The 18,331-nt window shown below is 46.5% G+C and overlaps 1 pseudogene; it reads left to right on the top strand.

The window, feature by feature from the left end:
• Nucleotides 1-5,715: 5,715 nt before the first annotated feature.
• LOC147608348 (exportin-2-like) lies at nt 5,716-14,784 on the top strand (annotated as a pseudogene).
• The last annotated feature ends 3,547 nt before the right edge of the window (nt 14,785-18,331 follow it).

The following is an 18,331-nucleotide window of genomic DNA, read 5'->3' as shown; positions in this document are numbered from 1 at the left end:
CACTCTAGCTCCCTCTGTTTGTTTTCCTTTTCTAGGTCCTCAATGGCGTTGAAGTGTTTTATGTGCGAGTGTTTGTTTCACCGCCCGTCAGGCCGGTTTCAGTTTCTGCCGGTCGAGGTTACTATGTTTGTAGCCTAAGCAACGGTCTCCTAAGAGAACCCGAAGAAGGCATTGGAAAAACTTATCCACCCCAGGGTCGATGAAGCCCGAAATAGTATAAGGCTCTGGCAGCTTGAACCATTTAGACTGCACATAATAGGTGCCAACCAAGTGTGGTAGATGGTTTGGGTGAACTCCATCAAGGTTGTCAGCCCAATGACACCTGAGAAACCATGTACCGTCAGCCAGCTTTTCATTTATCTCCTCCAAGTCCATCTTTTTGTCACTTTTCATTATCGTTTCATGCTGCCTGAACCCTGTCATGGATCGAGGGTCAACTGCTCCATCTTGAAGTAGAATGAAGTTGCGAGGCACAAGGATCCCGTAGCTCCATTTCATTTGAGTGAGGACAATCACATAAATCGGTGTCCCATGACCCGCTTGTAAATTGTTGATATGCCCCCTAACAGCATAAGCACCTCCTTGGTATCTTGCGTGTCCTCCTTATGAGCATCTTCAAGCCACTTCCTTTCCACCACGGCAGCAGTTTTCTTCTTGTTGGTACAAAGATTCTTGGAAGGGCGCTTATCCCAGACAGAAAACAGCACATCAGAATACCCACTCACTGTTGCATCATCTTTAAGCTGTCCCTCAAATTTAGAAGGCTGCTCTTGTATGAGGTGGAAGCCAGCATTCTCTGAGTCATACGGCGTTCGAGGCAGCCCATCGAGCTGAGGAGGTGCATCCATTGTGAACCGGCGTACTGCTCGTCTTCCCCAGTTCCAAAGGCCTTCTCCCAGGTGCGCTTCTTCCCGACTCTCTCTCGGAGCTCGTCCAATTGTGGGAGCTCGTGTGAGGCAAGATTGGTGACGAAGCTCAGCTTCAACAAGGCGAGGTGGAAATCGCTCTCCTGAGTCTCCGTCGTTGGATCAGGGCATATCCTCCTTGCCTCGTGCACCTGTGCTGCCCACTTAGTCTTGACTGCAAAGACATCTTGAGACTGGAAAGGAGTACTCCCAAACTTGTCATATATTGGAAGAGACATGCCATCATGGATTTCCACAATGTCCACCAAGGGAAAATTAGCTTGGAATAACCCCCGGTGATATTGATTTGGTGGAAACTCTAAGGGACTGGTTTTCATCCATTCTCTTTTGCTGCGAGGAGTTCCCTGCTGAATTCCCTTGCCAGACTTGAGTCGTTGAACATGTTGCAGTACAGCATCTCTGGCCTTTGCTTTCGAACTCCGCTTTGCAAGCCCACACGACAACAAAACAGAATTGAGTTGCTTCGATCTCATGTTGGCTAGGCGGCCCTCGAGCTTCATAGCTTGCATCGGGTGCTCCATGAGAGGATCCTCCTCTTCCTTGGAGGGCAAGCATGCCAAGGAGGCCATATTGCGGTGAATGCCAAGGTAGCATCAAGTTCGGTAAGCATGGCAAACCACTTGCTACAAAGCGAGGCCTATTGTTTGCAAAATACCTTAGAGAGAGAGAGAGAAAGAAAGAAGAAAGAAAGAAAGATATATTAACGTCTACGAGAGGCCAAAGTCGGCCTATGAGACAAAAAATAATACAACTGTGTTCTTCCGGTCATCGGAAGAAAAGAAAGTAAAGAAAAAGTGTGCATGGCACTTGTGTGTGGAAAAAATATGGGAGAAGGCTAAAAACTTCTTGTGAATTTCATAACGCCCCTCGCTTTGTAGCAGGTGGTTTTTGTGCTTACCGAACTTGATGGTACCTTGGCATTCACCGCAGTATGGCCTCCTTGGCATGCTTGCCCTCCAAGGAGGAGGAGGATCCTCTCATGGAGCACGCGATGCAAGCTATGAAGCTCGAGGGCCGCTTGGCCAACATGGGATCGAAGCAACTCAATTCTGTTTTGTTGTCGTGCGGGCTTGCGAAGCGGAGTTCGAAAGCAAAGGCCAGAGATGCTGTACTGCAACATGTTCAACGACTCAAGTCTGGCAAGGGAATTCAGCAGGGAACTCCTCGCAGGAAAAGAGAATGGATGAAAACCAGTCCCTTAGAGTTTCCACCAAATCAATATCACCGGGGGTTATTCCAGGCTAATTTTCCCTTGGTGGACGTTGTGGAAATCCATGATGGCATGTCTCTTCCAATATATGACAAGTTTGGGAGTACTCCTTTTCAATCTCAAGATGTCTTTGCAGTCAAGACTAAGTGGGTAGCACAGGTTCACGAGGCAAGGAGGATATGCCCTGATCCAACGACGGAGAGTCAGGGGAGCGATTTCCACCTCTCCTTGTTGAAGCTCAGCTTCGTCACCAATCTTGCCTCACACGAGCTCCCACAATTGGACGAGCTCCGAGAGAGAGTCGGGAAGAAGCGCACCTGGGAGAAGGCCTTTGGAACTGGGGAAGATGAGCAGTACGCCGGGTTCACAATGGATGCACCTCCTTAGCTCGATGGGCTGCCTCGAAAGCCATATGACTCAGAGAATGCTGGCTTCCACCTCATACAAGAGCAGCCTTCTAAATTTGAGGGAAAGCTTAATATGATGCAACAGTGAGTGGGTATTCTGATGTGCTGCTTTCTGTCTGGGATGAGTGCCCTTCCAAGAAGCTTTGTACCAACAAGAAGAAAACTGTTGCCGTGGTGGAAAGGAAGTGGCTTGAGGATGCTCATAAGGAGGACACGCAAGATACCAAGGAGGTGCTTATGCTGTTAGGGGGCATATCAACAATTTACAAGCGGGTCATGGGACACCGATTTATGTGATTGTCCTCACTCAAATGAAATGGAGCTACGGGATCCTTGTGCCTCGCGGCTTCATTCTACTTCAAGATGGAGCAGTTGACCCTCGATCCATGACAGGGTTCACGCAGCATGAAACGATAACGAAAAGTGACAAAAAGATGGACTTGGAGGAGATAAATGAAAAGCTGGCTGAAGGTACATGGTTTCTCAGCCGTCATTGGGCTGACAACCTTGATGGAGTTCACCCAAACCATCTACCACAGTTGGTTGGCACCTATTATGTGCAGTCTAAATGGTTCAAGCTGCCAGAGCCTTATACTATTTCGGGCTTCATCGACCCTGGGGTGGATAAGTTTTTCCAAGGCCTTCTTCGGGTTCTCTTAGGAGACCGTTGCTTAGGCTACAAAGCAGAGCAGTTTCAATTGCTAATGGAAAAGCGGGCCTTGTATGATCAAGATGCTTTATTTGTAGCGATGGGACCTGAACCATGTTCAAGGGAAGTGGCCTAGACATGCCAATCTTGTAGGGTCTAGATAAATTGTTCAGTGGTGTTTATTGCAAAGTACCTTGTCATGAAACTCATCTGTGCACTGTGCCATGCCTCTCAGCTGGAACATGTACTCTGCTCATAGTTGTCTTGGCAATATTTTTTTTTTTGCTAATGTGTCTGTTTTACTTTCACTGTTGTTTCCTGAAAACATGCTTCGTTACCTTGCAATTATTAAGTTTGAGATGCTCTGATTTACTGCAATGGTTTGCATACACAATATTTTGAATGGAAGAACCTGCTTTAGCTTATTCCCATGTGCCTTCGTTTAACCATTTTAGTTACAATGTGGATTAAGTGTGTATGTAATTGTTTAATGACCTTGATTGGGTGAGCACCACTAAAACAACAAGCATGGAGTACTTAGGGGGTGTTTTAGTGCAAACCATGTAAGTTATGGGCTGTGGGAGCTTAATGATGGTTTTCTCTTACAAAATCCCGTAGAGCACTATTATGCTCTGGAACTTTATAGGGAAGGACCATGATTAATTGAAGCAACCAAGTGATGGGTATACCATGTCTTTCACTTTCGAAGGCTGCAATATGTAAATTTACTAGTTTGCTTTCCTGCATTTTGTCATCTCTCTTGAAAGACAGCGCCAAACGGGACTTGGGGTAGCCAGAGGCAAAAGTACAAAGGGAAGATGGTTGGAAGACGGAACCGTATGGGGGTCCCCAAATATTCATGCAGACTCGGGACATGTTTGAACCTTGTATTGTTCTGTTTCGATAGTGTGTTTGATGAGAGTGGATTGCTTCCATTTGTGTATGCTTACCCTTGTTTCCTCTTTTACTGAATTGGCATCTGTTCCTATCATGTTTCATGGGTTGAGTTGCGGGCCACTGTGACTAACGTCAATACCTACTCCAAGTTCAAGCAAATGTTGGCAACCACGTTGAACTAAATTGTGACCCTTGAACGGTCAAAAATAGGATTTGATTATCAAAGTGAAGGAGCTATTTTTTATGTAGGCACCATAGATGTTTGTGGACCAACCCTCGAAGATTTGGAAACGCCGGCAAAGAGCAGATAGGACCCGCCAATGGTAGGACCCCCCCCAGTATTTTGAAGGGGTACCAAGAAATGGAATCTCAACATCTACTTTAATAGAGCCAGTGCCACAAAGCTATGAGCCTTTTGAGGCCACACTAAGCACCCCTCTTACGAGCGTTATGCCAAGCATTACTACTACTATTTTGGCTCCCGCCATTAGTCCCTTCACATCCACACCATTTTTGGGACCCACGTACACCTTCACTATTCTGCCACCCATGACTCAAGAATTTGGCTCTCGAGCGTCAACATCCTCCACACATTTTCCAAGGCCTGCCCCTAGGCATGTACCCATTTTGCACATCGCCCCACCCCCATACTGCACACCACCTGAATTTTCGCCCCGCCTACGCCGGGTGACTGGCACGCCGCGCCCATGCCGGCTGCCCAGGACTCCGGTTGACCGCCGCACCGCGCCCCCGTCCCCCCCCCGAGACTCCCCCGGGACCTCGGGTGAGCGCCGCACCGCGTCTCTGTCGGCCGGCCTGAGGGCCCCACTAGACCCAGGGTGATCGCCCCGCCGTGCCCCCGTCGGCCCCCTCGGGACCCCGGGTGACCGTGGCACCGCGCCCCCGCCGAGCGGCCCGGGGCGCTGGCGGGATGCCGGGAGACCGGCCTGATGCGCCCCTGTCGCCCCCCCGAGACTCCGGTTGATTGCCGCACCGCCCCCCCCGTCGGCCCCCTGAGACTCGTCCGGTACCCTGGGTGACCGCCGCACCGCGCCCACGTCGGCCCGCCCGGGGGCAGCACAGGACCTCGGGTGATTGCCCCGCCGCGCCCTTGTCGCCCCCCTCGGGACCCCAGGTGACCGCGGCACCGCGCCCCCGCTGACCACCCCGAGGCCCTGTTGGGGCGCCGAGTGACTGGCCCGCCGCGCCCTTGCCGCCCCCCTTGACCACCGCACCGCCCCCCCCCCCTCGTCGGCCCTCCGAGACTCGCCCGGGACCCCGGGTGACTGCCGCGCCGCGCCCACGTCGGGCCGCCCGAGGGCCGCACGGGACCCTAGGTGATCGCCTCGCCGCGCCCTCGTCGGGCCCCTCGGGACCGCGGGTGACCGTGACACCGTGCCCCCGCCGACCGGCCCGGGGCCCCACCGGGACGCCGGGTGACCGGCCCACCACACCCCTGCCGCCCCCCCGGGACTCCAGTTGACCGCCGCACCGCCCCCCCATCGGCCCCCCTGGAATCGCCCGGGACCCTGGGTGACCGCCGCACCACGCCACGCGGCCCCCTCGGGACCCCCGGGTGACCGCATTACTGCGCCCCCGTGGACCGACGGCCCGGGCCCCGCCGGGATGTCGGGTGACCGGCCTGCCGCGCCCTCGCCGGCCCCCCATGGGAGATTGATTTGTTTTTTTTCATTTTTAACTGTGCTCTTGGGTACCACTATTGTATTGTTTGCCATTCTAATATTGAAGGCAATTGGCTCGCATTGCAAGCCTAGCTCTTGAACCATATCTTTCGTAATGACTTCAACTCCAGATCTGCCATTGAGGACTACAACTTTTAGTTCCCTATCATTTATCTTGAAATTTATTTTGGCTAAGTTATCATCTTGAATTTTTTCTGCTTCTTTTGGCACTACCATGTGGCATGTGAGCTCTTTTTCTAGGATGCATAATTCCTGATTCATGCATTGCTAGACTTTCTTCAAGACTTCCGCTTTGAAATGCGGGCATAGATCGAAAAATAGTGATAGGGCATGTTGTTTTTGGTGTTCTACCATTGCCCTGCTTGGCTTCTTTGGCTCTCTCTTTGTTGATCTTCTTGTGTCTTCTTCCGAGATCTCATCACTTTTTACGATGCACTTTCTAGGCTTCTTGATTTCTGCAATACTTTTTGCTTTTGGGTTACCGCTGGGCCTCTTTCTGCCTTGTATGTATAGCATGCATTTTCTCATTTATCCATTCTTTGAGAATTTCTATCCTTGTATTCATTCCTTGAGGCCTCTTGTAACCCCCATTTTTGGTCATCTGAGACCCTATAAGTTCAGCTTAGAGCCTCTTGGTACTCCCCTTGTAGGGCTTCTCAATCCTTGTGTATTTAGATTGGGGTCTCTTTGGCCACCCATCTCCAAGCATCTTAGGCCATGTATCTCCAGGCATCTTAGGCCTTGTATGCTCAGCTTGAGGTCTCCCATCTTCGGGCATCTCAGACCGTACATGTTCTAATTCGGTTCTCTTTGGACTCCCTTCTCCGAGCATCTCAAACCATGTATGTTCTAACTGGGGCCTCTCTAGATGCCCTTCTTTGGGCATCTCAGGAGCTATATTTGTAGGTTCATTTTGTGGTCTCTCTAGAACATGATCTCTAGAAACCTGAAGTCAATCCAGAACCTAGAAAACTAGCAGAAAAAGTACTTAAAGCAGGCTGCAGAGCAGGAAGGTTATGGGCTGGCTGTCCTAAGGCTTTTGTCAGAGCCATCAGTGGATGACCAAGTTCGGCATTCAGCTGCTGTAAACTTCAAGAATCATGTAAAATACAGGTGGGGACCCACGCATTCAGATTTGTCAGCTATCAATGATACAGAAAAAGAGCAGATAAAGGCACTTGTTGTCAGTATGATGCTCTCTACGCCTCCCAAAATTCAAAGTCAACTTAGTGAGGCTTTAGCCATGATTAGCAAGCATGACTTTCCTAAAAAGTGGGGAAGTCTTCTCCCTGAGCTTGTGGCAAGTTTAAAAAATGCTGCAGATTATTCTGTCATCAATGGAGTTCTTCAAACAGTGAACTCCATATTCAAGCAGTTCAGATATCTGTATAAAAGTGATGAGCTCTATGTAGACCTGAAGTACTGCCTTGATGAGTTTGCTGCTCCACTGCTGGACATATTTGTGAGGGCAAGTCAGCTTATAAGTACACATGCTCAGTCTGCAAATGTGCTAAAGCCGCTTTTTGAATGCCAGAGGTTGTGTTGTCGTATTTTCTACTCCCTTGACTATCAAGAGCTGCCAGAGTTTTTTGAGGATAATATGAAACAGTGGATGAGTCTGTTTCATGACTATCTTGTCTATGATAATCCTCTATTGAAGGAGAGTAATGAAGATAAAGAGGGGGTGCTAGATCAACTGAAAGCAGCAATTTGTGAGAATATTAACCTTTATATGGAAAAGACTGAAGAGGAGTTCAAAGATTATCTGCCGGGATTTGTGTCTGATATTTGGGGGTTACTCATGAAAGTGTCACTCTCCTCCAGTCATGATAGGTTGGCAACAACAGCAATAAAATTTCTGACTACTGTCAGCAAAAGTGTTCATCATAGTCTTTTTAATGAGCCCGGTGCTTTGAAACAAATATGTGAGAGCATTGTTATACCAAATGTGCAGCTCAGAGATGATGATGAGGAGCTTTTTGAGATGAATCAAATAGAGTATATCAGGAGAGACATGGAGGGGAGTGATTTTGATACAAGGAGGCGAGTTGCTTGTGAGCTTGTCAAGGGTCTTTCCACTTATTACAGTCAAGATGTCAATGCCATGTTTTCCTCGTATATTAGAGGCATGATGGAAACATATGCAGCAAATCCAGTGCGAAATTGGAAAGCAAAAGATTGTGCATTGTTTCTAGTGACCGCATTGGCACCCAAGCAATCTCCTGGAGCTGCAACAGGCTCAAGTCTAGTTGATATAGAGCAACTTTTTGCGTCTGCTATTCTTCCAGGACTGCAGTTTGAGGATGTAAACTTTCAACCTGTCCTAAAAGCTGATGCCAGTGACAACTTTCAGAGTCAAAGCAGGTGGCCTTGACATTGATGCCTCATTTAGTCAGATTTCTGTTATCTGAATCCAATGTCGTACATTCATACGCAGCTCTTTGCTTTGAGAAGTTGTTGATCATAAGAGATGCAAAACAGCCAAGGTTTAGCGCTCAGGATCTTAATCCCTTTATTTCAGTGTGTTACTCAGCAACTTGTTTAGTGCACTCAAGATGCCGGAATCACAGGAAAATGTCTATGTAATGAAATGCATAATGAGAGTTTTATCTATAGCAGACATTCCTCAGTTTGCACCCGGATGCCTTGATCAATTGGTAGCCATACTTTGTATCCTAGCAATCCTACCTTTAGTCATTATCTGTTTGAGGCAATAGCTGCCCTTGTAAGGAGAAGTTGTGAAAAGAGTCCTGAGCTGGTTGGGATTTTTGAAGTTTTTCTTTCAAGACATTTTAGCGCTGGATGTGGTCGAGTTTGCACCATATGTCTTCCAGATTTTGGTGAAAATGACACACACACACACACACCCAATGAGATCCATGATCCGGCTGAAAATGTGCATGCACAACACATGCAACATGGGCTGCAATTTTCGGTTGGTGCAGGTATTCCGCGTATCTCTCATGCCACTCATGCCTTCGAGTGTGAGCTTCTCCGTGAGCCACCAATGGGCAGCAGTGCCTTTCATGAACATGCTTACATGCCGGATCATGGATTTCTGAGTGAAATCCTCATCACTGAAAGCAATATCAAACTGGGCAATAAAAGCAAGTGCCTTTGATGCATCATATTCCCCATGATATGTGTCAAACTTCACAGATTTGTCTCCGACTTTGAAGTCATGAGACTTTGATGCATGTGTGTGCATCTCAACACGTTTTTTCCCATGTTTGTCCATTGGGACAGCCCCTGTGACTGGCATCATTTTAGGACCAAAAGGTGATGCATAAGGCATAGATACATGTGCCCTGTAAGCATGAGGCATGGCTGGCCCCTCAACATGCATTGATACATTTTCAGCCATAACTTCTCCCTCACGACGAGCACACTCGAAGGCATGAGTGGCATGAGAGATACGCGGAATATCTGCACCAACAGAAAATTGCAGCCCATGTTGCATGTGTTGTGTATGCACATTTTCAGCCGGCAATGGCATTTGACATACATTTTGACCACTGCCATAAACATTGTATCCTTCATGGGCTACATAAGGTATTCCTGCATGGCGTGAAGTCACTGATTGTTCCTCTCCCATAGCATGGAGATTTATCCTCTTAGACATAAGTTCTTGTTCGGGCACTAGTGGGGATTCCAAGACATGTGGGATGGTTGCCTTTTCTGCATAGGCATTCTCGGTACGAGCCAACTATGCACGTGCTGCATCCCTCGGTTGCATGTGCAACTCTTGAGCAATCATTGCCATTGCATGATCCATATAAGATTCAGCTTTCTTGGCCTTTAAACGATCATGTACCAATGGATCCTCACGGCGATAGAGATTCAATTCTTCTTGTTGTGCATGGAGAAGAGCCTAGTAAGTTCAGCCCTCAAGACTATGGACTCTTCTTCTTGCATCTACTCTTTGCCACCACAGGACGGCTGTCCCACATATTCATGTTCCCTATTGTGCACCACATGAGTTTGCTCATCCTGTAAAGCATTGGAGGTATGCATTTCATTGTCCCTGCCTCTTGTATTAGCATCTCCAACATTCATTGTATGGCTGTCCATAATGTTCTAAGTGTAGAGATAGCTAGTGTTCACGGTGATCGTCTCTCACGATAGAAGTGAAAGAGAACCGTATGCTCTGATACCAATGTAACTTGGTTGAACACAATGCTAATCAATACACTTAAATACACTAAGATTTGAAGGACACTTGCTTAAATACAAGAAGTAAATTACTGAATTGACAAGAGACACACAATGAGCCGGAACGGCCGACCCCTCCCTTGAGTAAATTGTATTACTATTGGAGAAATTTAATACATAGCTTCACGGGCATCCATCGCCAAATCCTCCATGCCAATGCATATGAAATTCAGCATTTAGAAAATAATGGTATGTCGATGTAGATCACCAAAGAGCTGCCTTGATGCCCGGCCCGACTTCAGTGCCCATATTCTCTACCATTGGCTCTATGTTCTACCAAGCAAGGTAGCAACATCTTCAAGAGCACATAGGACAAGAGAAATACTACACAGGGCGGCTAAACAAGGAGTCCTGCCCTTCTACTGAATAAGTAATGACAACGCATTGTCGAATTAGCTTACCAGTCTTCATAGAAGTTGTTGCAAGCGGAAGCCTTCGTGTTGGAAGCTTTAGGAGTGTTGATATCTTCGATTTGCCGCAATCCTTCGCGACAAAAGTCTTCAAGAGGATGAACGGAACCCTGGGAAGGCTTCCCCTATGGTTCAACTTGAGAAAGGAAGGCTGAAATTAGGGTTTTCAGCAAAAAGACCAGAAATTACAGCAAAAATGAGGGCTGTTTTGCTGAATTTCAGTCATTGGGAGTGAGTAAGAGAGTGATTAGCACTTGGAAACACTCTTGGAAGCTTGGAAAACACCCTAGCAAGTTGGGTATGGCTATGGAGAGCTTGGAAATGGAGAGAAATGGTGGAAAAACAGAGTTTTCAGCCTCCAAAAATCTTCACGAAGAGAAAACACGAATTTTCTCTTAATAAGTGAATTGGAGTCCAATCAGGTGAAGGGACATGGGGAGATGCCCATTTATGAGTAAAAGGGGAGGATCAGGTCTCGTCCTGGACATTGAGTCTTGTCCGTCTCAGGACTTCAGTGAGTGTGAACTTGGAAGCGGTCATAATTTATAAGTGACTTTTGGGCGCCCAAACTTTAATGAAGTGGGAACGCACTCACTTATAAATATTGGCTAAGTCCTAAGGGCTATTTGAGCCTAGATTGGGTAATACTTACCACTTGTTCACATGCCACACAACCATGTCAGCAGACAATTTCACACGCACGGTTCACGGGCGGACGTTCCCTAGCCCGAAACTACACATAGGTCATGCAGGCATGAAAACAGTATGCAATTTCATTTGCAGGCAAGCACATAAAGATGCTATGCAATGCAGCATTGGCATGAGCAATTTCCATTCATAAAACCGTATAAGACGAGGCGTTTCCAGGCAAGTATATGCGATACCAGACCCAGTGGAAAGCCAATTCTCCAGGCGTTTCCGGGCATGTACACAAAGGCACAAGTCCCAGCGGAAAGCCAAGTCCTCCAGATATTCCGGGCATGATAACATCAAGTCCCAGCGGAATATCATATCCAACTATACAGCATGACACGTGTCAATCACATGCATAGGCACATTCCAGAAGCCATGGACACCAATCCAATATGTACATAGTGTGAAAGCAAGAGTGAACCATTCGGGTGGCCAAATGGTGACAATGGAAGTTCTTCTACACTATACTTGCTTGCATTTACAGACAGTGATTGAGCAGGTTGCTATGACACACGAGTGTCAACCAGTGGTAATCGTTTTCTTCTTGGTGACTCATGCATCTCATGGCTCAGTAAGAAGTAGCCTACAGTGGCCACTTCTAGTTGTGAACTGAATACAGGACAGCCTTTACAGCTACTGTGGAATGTGTTTGGTTACGACGCCTTTTAGCCGATCTTGGTGTTGGACAACAGTCCCCTACCAGCATTTACACTGACAGTCAGAGTGCTTTGGCAGTTGCACAAAACCTAGTATTTCATGCCCGCACAAAGCATATTGAGGTTCACTATCATTATGTCAGGGAAAGGCTCCATGCAGGAGAGATTGACTTGGCTTATGTGTCTACACATGCCAATATAGCAGATGGGTTTACAAAGCCTCTTTCGAGGGAAAAGTTTGAAGCTTTCCATTGGGCTATCAGGGCACCGACCACGCTCCCAGGGAGTCACCACTGATAGAGCAATTATCTTATGTCGTGCTTGTCGGCCACGCCCACCAGGATCCCGACCATGGCATCCTCACCATTGCCAGATCAAAGCCATTATTGCTCGGCATCGGAGGCGCCTACCTTACTTCTACGACCTCTCCATTGTTGGTGGAGATACTTGATCTAAGGAGAGGGCAACACTTCAACTGATCAGCATACATGGATCTACCTGATACACATTTTTCAGTATTTTCCAGTATTTTCTACTAACTATCATCTCGGAGTCTTACAGTTCTGTTCTTATAACTGTAGGACAATCAGTTTATTGTACTTTTTAGTCTCATTTAGTTGTTCTCTTTGATGAGACACCAACTTCAGATGTACTCTCAGTTTTGGTCTCATAGGCCATTATGGCCTCTTAGAGACGTTAATATATCATTTCATTTCTCTCTTGGAAGGAGCGGACTGAAGGAGGCGCATAGCCAGGACTGTTTATGGGATGTTTCCTGGGAAGTGATGCAAGCTTGCATGGGTGCATGTTCATAGAGCAGATTGCTTTCTTCTTGCTTGAAATGAACAAAGGGACCTACAGTTGTGGGCATATCTATGTTTTCAAATGTTTCATGAGGAAACAGGTCACTGATGTATGCCGTTGTTGGCATTGTCTTTGAATGGTGCCGTGTATGGTTTTGTGTGGAAACATGACAAAGGTTTCAAGGGGAAACATGCCTAAGGGTTTTGTGTGGAAACAGGTTGTAGATTTCTCGAAGAAACATGTTTTTGGTTTCTCCAGGAGATAGGTCACATGCACGTAGTGGGTACAGGGATTGACACATGTTTGGTACAGCCTTGCTGCTGATTGGATAGGAGTCTAGGAATCCATGGCTGAGATGGATAGTACCCTTGGAAGGCAGAGAGAGTTGGTACATGTGTGTCAACTGTATGGTATGTTGTGCTATGATGTGAGTTCTCTTTTGGGAAACAGTTTGGAGTGTTTGTTGTGATGCAGGAGCACTGGATGTATGAGGGTGTGATGATGTTCATAGGGTGAGAGGCTATTGATGGTTGTGGCAGTCCTGATCGTGGGAGAAAGCTTCTGTATGCAAGACTCAATGTGTGGGAGTCTTTTGATGTGAACAATAGTTGGACTTGTTTGTGGATGCCGAGTGGACAAGAAGCCATGATGCAGCATCTTTGCAGGCTTCAGGAGTTCAACTATGACAATTAAGATTCCAGCCTTATTGTAATCAAAGCTCTTATAATAAATTAAAGAAATACCGCAAGGGGCGCCATTTTGCATTTTGTGGCCAATCGATGTTCGTGTACTGTTTGTAGGAGCACTCTAGCTCCTCTTGTTTGTTTTCCTTTTCTAGGTGTTGGAGTGTTTTGTGTGCAAGTTTGTTTTTGCACCGCTCTTTAGTTTTGTCCGAAGATTAAGGCCGGTTTACACCAAGCATGCATCTTGTCCATCCTTCTCATATGTGTCCAAATGATACAAGCCTTGGTACGATGTGCCAGAAGTGACTATAGCATAGTCTTCCTCTTTGTTTCTCACTATGCATTTGTCATCCTCAAAGTTAACAGCATAGCCTCTTTGAGCAAAAGATGAGACTGACAACAAATTCTTCTTGATTCCAGGCACATACAACATATCTGAAATGCATAGGTCTGAACCATCTCCAACTATGAGCATAATCTCACACCAATTCCTTGCACTAGATATGAAGAATCGTTTGCACATGTGACCTTCTTTCCTTTTGGGGCAACCCTCAATGACATGAACAAATCCTTCTTTGATGTAATGTGTCTAGAAGCCCCACTATCAAAGTACCAAATAACTTGTTTCTCATTCACATTGAAAGGCAAGTGCTCCTGTGATGCATCATAACTACATACCAAGAATGCCCAATCATCCTGCACAAAGTGAGCTGAACCCTCGGCCTTTGCTTTTGGCATATGAAGTCCACTGACAAACCTGATTCCTTTTTCTTCTCTTTAGCCTGTCTCTTCCTGCACTCACTAATGTAGGGTCCTGGTTTCTTATAGTAGTGACACTTGCCCTTCTTCTTGGACTAATGTATCACTTTTGCCTTTGTTTGATGGCTGTCCAGAATCAGCCTTGGGTTGATAGTGACTCTTTGCTTTTCGTGCCCTTATCATGGGCAACTAAAGCTTGATTACTGCCATGTGCCATGGAAGACTTAATTCTTCCGCGTTTGTTCCTCTTGTAATAGCAAACCAAACAACTACTCAAAAAATAGGGGTTGAGGGTTGCCCCTCAATGACAAGGTGAGAGAAGTGTGGAAGTTGAGGTATGACTCTGGCAATGAATTCAATGTCTTGGATACAAATTCTTTTTCCGGTATGACTTTATCTATATTGAGCAATTTCTCTCTAAGATCCTGGATCTTAGTTAGATGATTAGCCATACTGTGATGTTCTTTCATGTCCAAATTTTCAAGCTCTTTCTTTAAAAAGGCAATGCTGGCCTCATTCTTGGCCCGATACATGGTCTCCAAGACTTCCCATGCACGCTGTGACGTTTTACATGACCGAATGTGTGGGATAATTGATCTCTTCATTGATAAAGAGATCACTGCCATGGCCTGGGCATCATGTGCATCCCACCTTTTCTGCTCTGGAGTGGTGACTGTAGACTGTGCAGCTTGCTGAGCACCTCACCTTGGAGTGGCAGGTGCAATGTCTGCAGGATGAGGTTCATCCCCGCTCCCATAACCCCATGGGCTTTTAGCCACAAGCAAATTTTTTACCATAAAGCTCTAAAGTGAATAGTTGGTGCCATCCAACTTATCCTCCTAAGTGAGTACACCAAATACATCAGTTACATTTTGTGCCAGAATGACTAAATGCACAAATTGAAAACCTGTAAATTACTTCTCCTAAAAGAGAAAACACTTTTGTAGGCAAATCGCAAAAGCACCAATATGTGGTGCCATGGAAGTCAGCTAATCCTGTGCAAATGAATTACCCACAAAATGCTTGCAAATTGACTGTATACAACAAATCTTTGCCAAAAACGTTAAAAGGGCAACAATGGTGCTCCTAAACAGAAAAGCACCGAATTTCTGTATGCAATTGGACTGTAATGTGCGCTAATTGCACAAAAATAAAAAAACCCCCAAAATTTTGTGTATCTTGCAGCTTCAATTTTGCAATGAAGGAGAAATTATCAAAAAGCCCCAGATTTGACAAATTATCTATGCACAAAGTACAATAGGTGCAGTAGCAGGTACAACAGGTACTATACGGATTGGTCCAAATTTGACAAATTACCTATGCACAACAAGTACAATAGGTGTAGCAGGTACTGTACGGACTGGTCCAAATTAGTTCAGAGTTGTACAGACAGATGCGACAGAGCAAGGCGAACACGTGTGTGAAGTCAAATCTGATTTTAGGGTTGGCTGATCGTATAGCTGAAAATTAGGGGTTTTTGAAAACGCCGGCAAAATCAGATTTAGAATGGTCTAATGAGTCTCCTATATGAAGGGTTTGGTCAGATTTAGAAAAAAACCCCTAAAACGGGCTAAAAAACCCTAAACAGTTGAAACCCTAAAATGAGCAGTTCCAGAAGCTCTGATACCAAAATGTTGGCCCTCTTGGATGCTAGAGTTAGGGTATGGGTAGCAATGAAGCACACACACACACTCACATGAAGCAACATGACTGGGAGAAAGAGTGGAGTGCTTATATGGCACAGGAGTGCTGGGTAAGCCATCTGCCATGAGTGGATTACGAGAGAAGTGGGAGGAAGAAGAAATTGGGGAGGAATGAAAAGCAGTGTGTGTGAGGCAGTGCAGTAGAGGAAATTAGAAAAAATAATAAGAGCCAAAAAAGGTGGGAGAGACCTCATTTGTTTTCCTTTTTTATTTTGGGAGTAGGATGCTATGATGGAATTGTGCCAGTAGGAAGGGGAGGACACTCCATGAAACCGATCCCGTCAAGTGGGAAGACTCCGTTGGACACCCACACGCTTAATAGCACAACTTTAAAACCACAAATTTGAAATGGACAACTTGAAATTGAAATGAAATGAAATGGAAAGATGGACACCAGCACTGGGGCCGGAACGAGCCAACCCCCCCTCAATATATGATATATTTATTGGGAGTATTTAACAAATACAATGCTCCATGGGTTCCAAGAACCAGATGATGTCCATGTACATATGAAAATAGTACCAATCAAATAGGCTCGAAGTCGAAATTCGATGTAGATGCTCGAAGCAGAATGACCACTAGCGTGGTCTAATCTCTACGGTCCTATGCTTTCACTGGACTTCGCGGAGAGCGCCTCACTGGTGTTCCGAGACCACGCACAAACAGGCGCTCTCGTACTAACGCCTGTCTCTCCCGATCTCAGCACCTTTGGACTGAGGTTCTCCAATAGAGCTTGGACAACCCGGCACCGACCGGGTGTTGGCCGTATAGGGAGTCGGGAATCCCTTATCAGATTTAAACACAAAATACTTTACTTAAATCTGAAATTCACTTACTTGTGGATGGCTGATAGAGAACCAATACCCGAGGTATTTGTGAAGAAGAAATAGCCACCTTGTTGAGATGGCACAGTCGCCTCGTGGTGAACTTAGTGCAGCCACCAAGATAAGTACAACCGCAAAAAGCACAGCCGCCTGCTGTGAGAGAAGGAGCACCCATTAGCAAGGAAGGAGAGGCCTGGCTACAGCGTGAAGGAACCGGTTGATTTGAAGAGGCAGCCGCATGTAGATAGTGGGCAGTCCACTTATAGATGGTGGGAAGCCTTACTGAAGACAGGCGTAGCACGTGAGCACATAGGCGCCTACAAGAAAAAGGAACGCCTGTAGAAGAGCAGGCGCAGCCAGCAGCAGCATAAACAGTCGCCTGCAAGGTTCAACCCAGCCAGCTGGAGATTTAACGCAGCCACCAGCACCCGCCTTGGAGCAGAAGCACATATAATTCAGCAGCCGCCTGGGAGCATGGGGTGGTGTTTGGTTGTTGCAGCCTGTAGTGCAGGGGAAACAGTCGCCTGAGAGAGAAGCATGCGTAAAAGAGATGGTCGCCGTTTCTTGATCTTCATGAGGATGGTGGAATCGGGTGATGTCTTAGCTTGAAGGAGGAGGCTTTTTTTTATAAAAATTAAGGTGGAGTTAACATTTTGATTTCCACGGTTGCATGTGGGTGACTAGTGTGGGTAGGTGACTATGCCCACCCCCACACTCACTTAAGTGGGGCTCCCCACCTTGGCCCCTAAGTGGGTCCCCAAAGGGGGTGCCCACTTTTAAATGAATGTGAACACTTAACCTTATAAAACAAAAGGTTAGGAATAAAATATTAAAAACAACATGTGCGACATACTTACCACCTGTTCACATGCACCAAAACTCGTCAGAATACAAAGCAGACTTCACGACTCACTGGCAGGCGTCCCCGCTCAGTAAGTAACACGTCAAGCAGGCAAACACAAAAATACATGTCATGCGAAAACAGTTTCAAACATGCAAATCATGTGTGCATGTGCAAATAGTAACATGGACATATCTCCCATTCATGGAACAAGTACAAAATATCTGTCGGCACAAAACTGGCACGACGTAAAACATAAAAACCTGGTCTTCCTATTATGGAATGACAGTCCCATAGGTAAGACACAGTTCCAGGCACGAGTCTCCCTATGGTGTGACAGTCCCATAGGCAAAACACGGCACGAATATTGGCTCTTCCATGGCATGACAATCCCATGGGTCGGCGAACACAGTCCAGGTCATACACGGGTGGCACCAGTCTGGCTCCCGTCCATATGACACCATCCTGCTAACACACGGGTGGCACCAGTCTGGCTCCCGTCCATGTCAGCAAAATACTGGCCTCTTCACATGAGACACCGGCCTGGCCTCAAGTGAACGAGACGCGAAAACTGGAGATGGACCAAATGGTCGGCCAATTGGTGACATCCCCCCGGGCTTGTAAAGAGTTGACCTCAACTGAAAAGCCTCAAGATATGCCTGCAACAACTGCGGGTAATCAACAAAATAATCCTCATTTACCCACTTGGCATCAATAGGCAAATAATTCTTAAACTTCACAAGGTATCTCCTGGAAAGCTTTCCGGCAGGTAGCTTTCGCTCCTTGTGAAAAACAATCTGTTCTGGCTGGAGGATCTCCTCAAGCTCTTCAATCTCTGGTGGATCTTCTGTGATGACAGGCTCATCAGGATCTGGCCCCACATATTTCTGAAATAGACTCACATGAAAAGCATTGTGAATCTTCCAATGACTAGGTAAAGCAAGCCTGTATGAC

This window comes from Cibotium barometz, chromosome 53 (assembly GCF_041138505.1).
Source record: "Cibotium barometz isolate CiBa-2024 chromosome 53, ASM4113850v1, whole genome shotgun sequence".
In the NCBI taxonomy this organism is placed as follows: domain Eukaryota; kingdom Viridiplantae; phylum Streptophyta; class Polypodiopsida; order Cyatheales; family Cibotiaceae; genus Cibotium; species Cibotium barometz.
The sequence above is the reverse complement of the archived record's forward strand: the minus strand, read 5'-3'. Positions and strand labels throughout refer to the sequence as shown.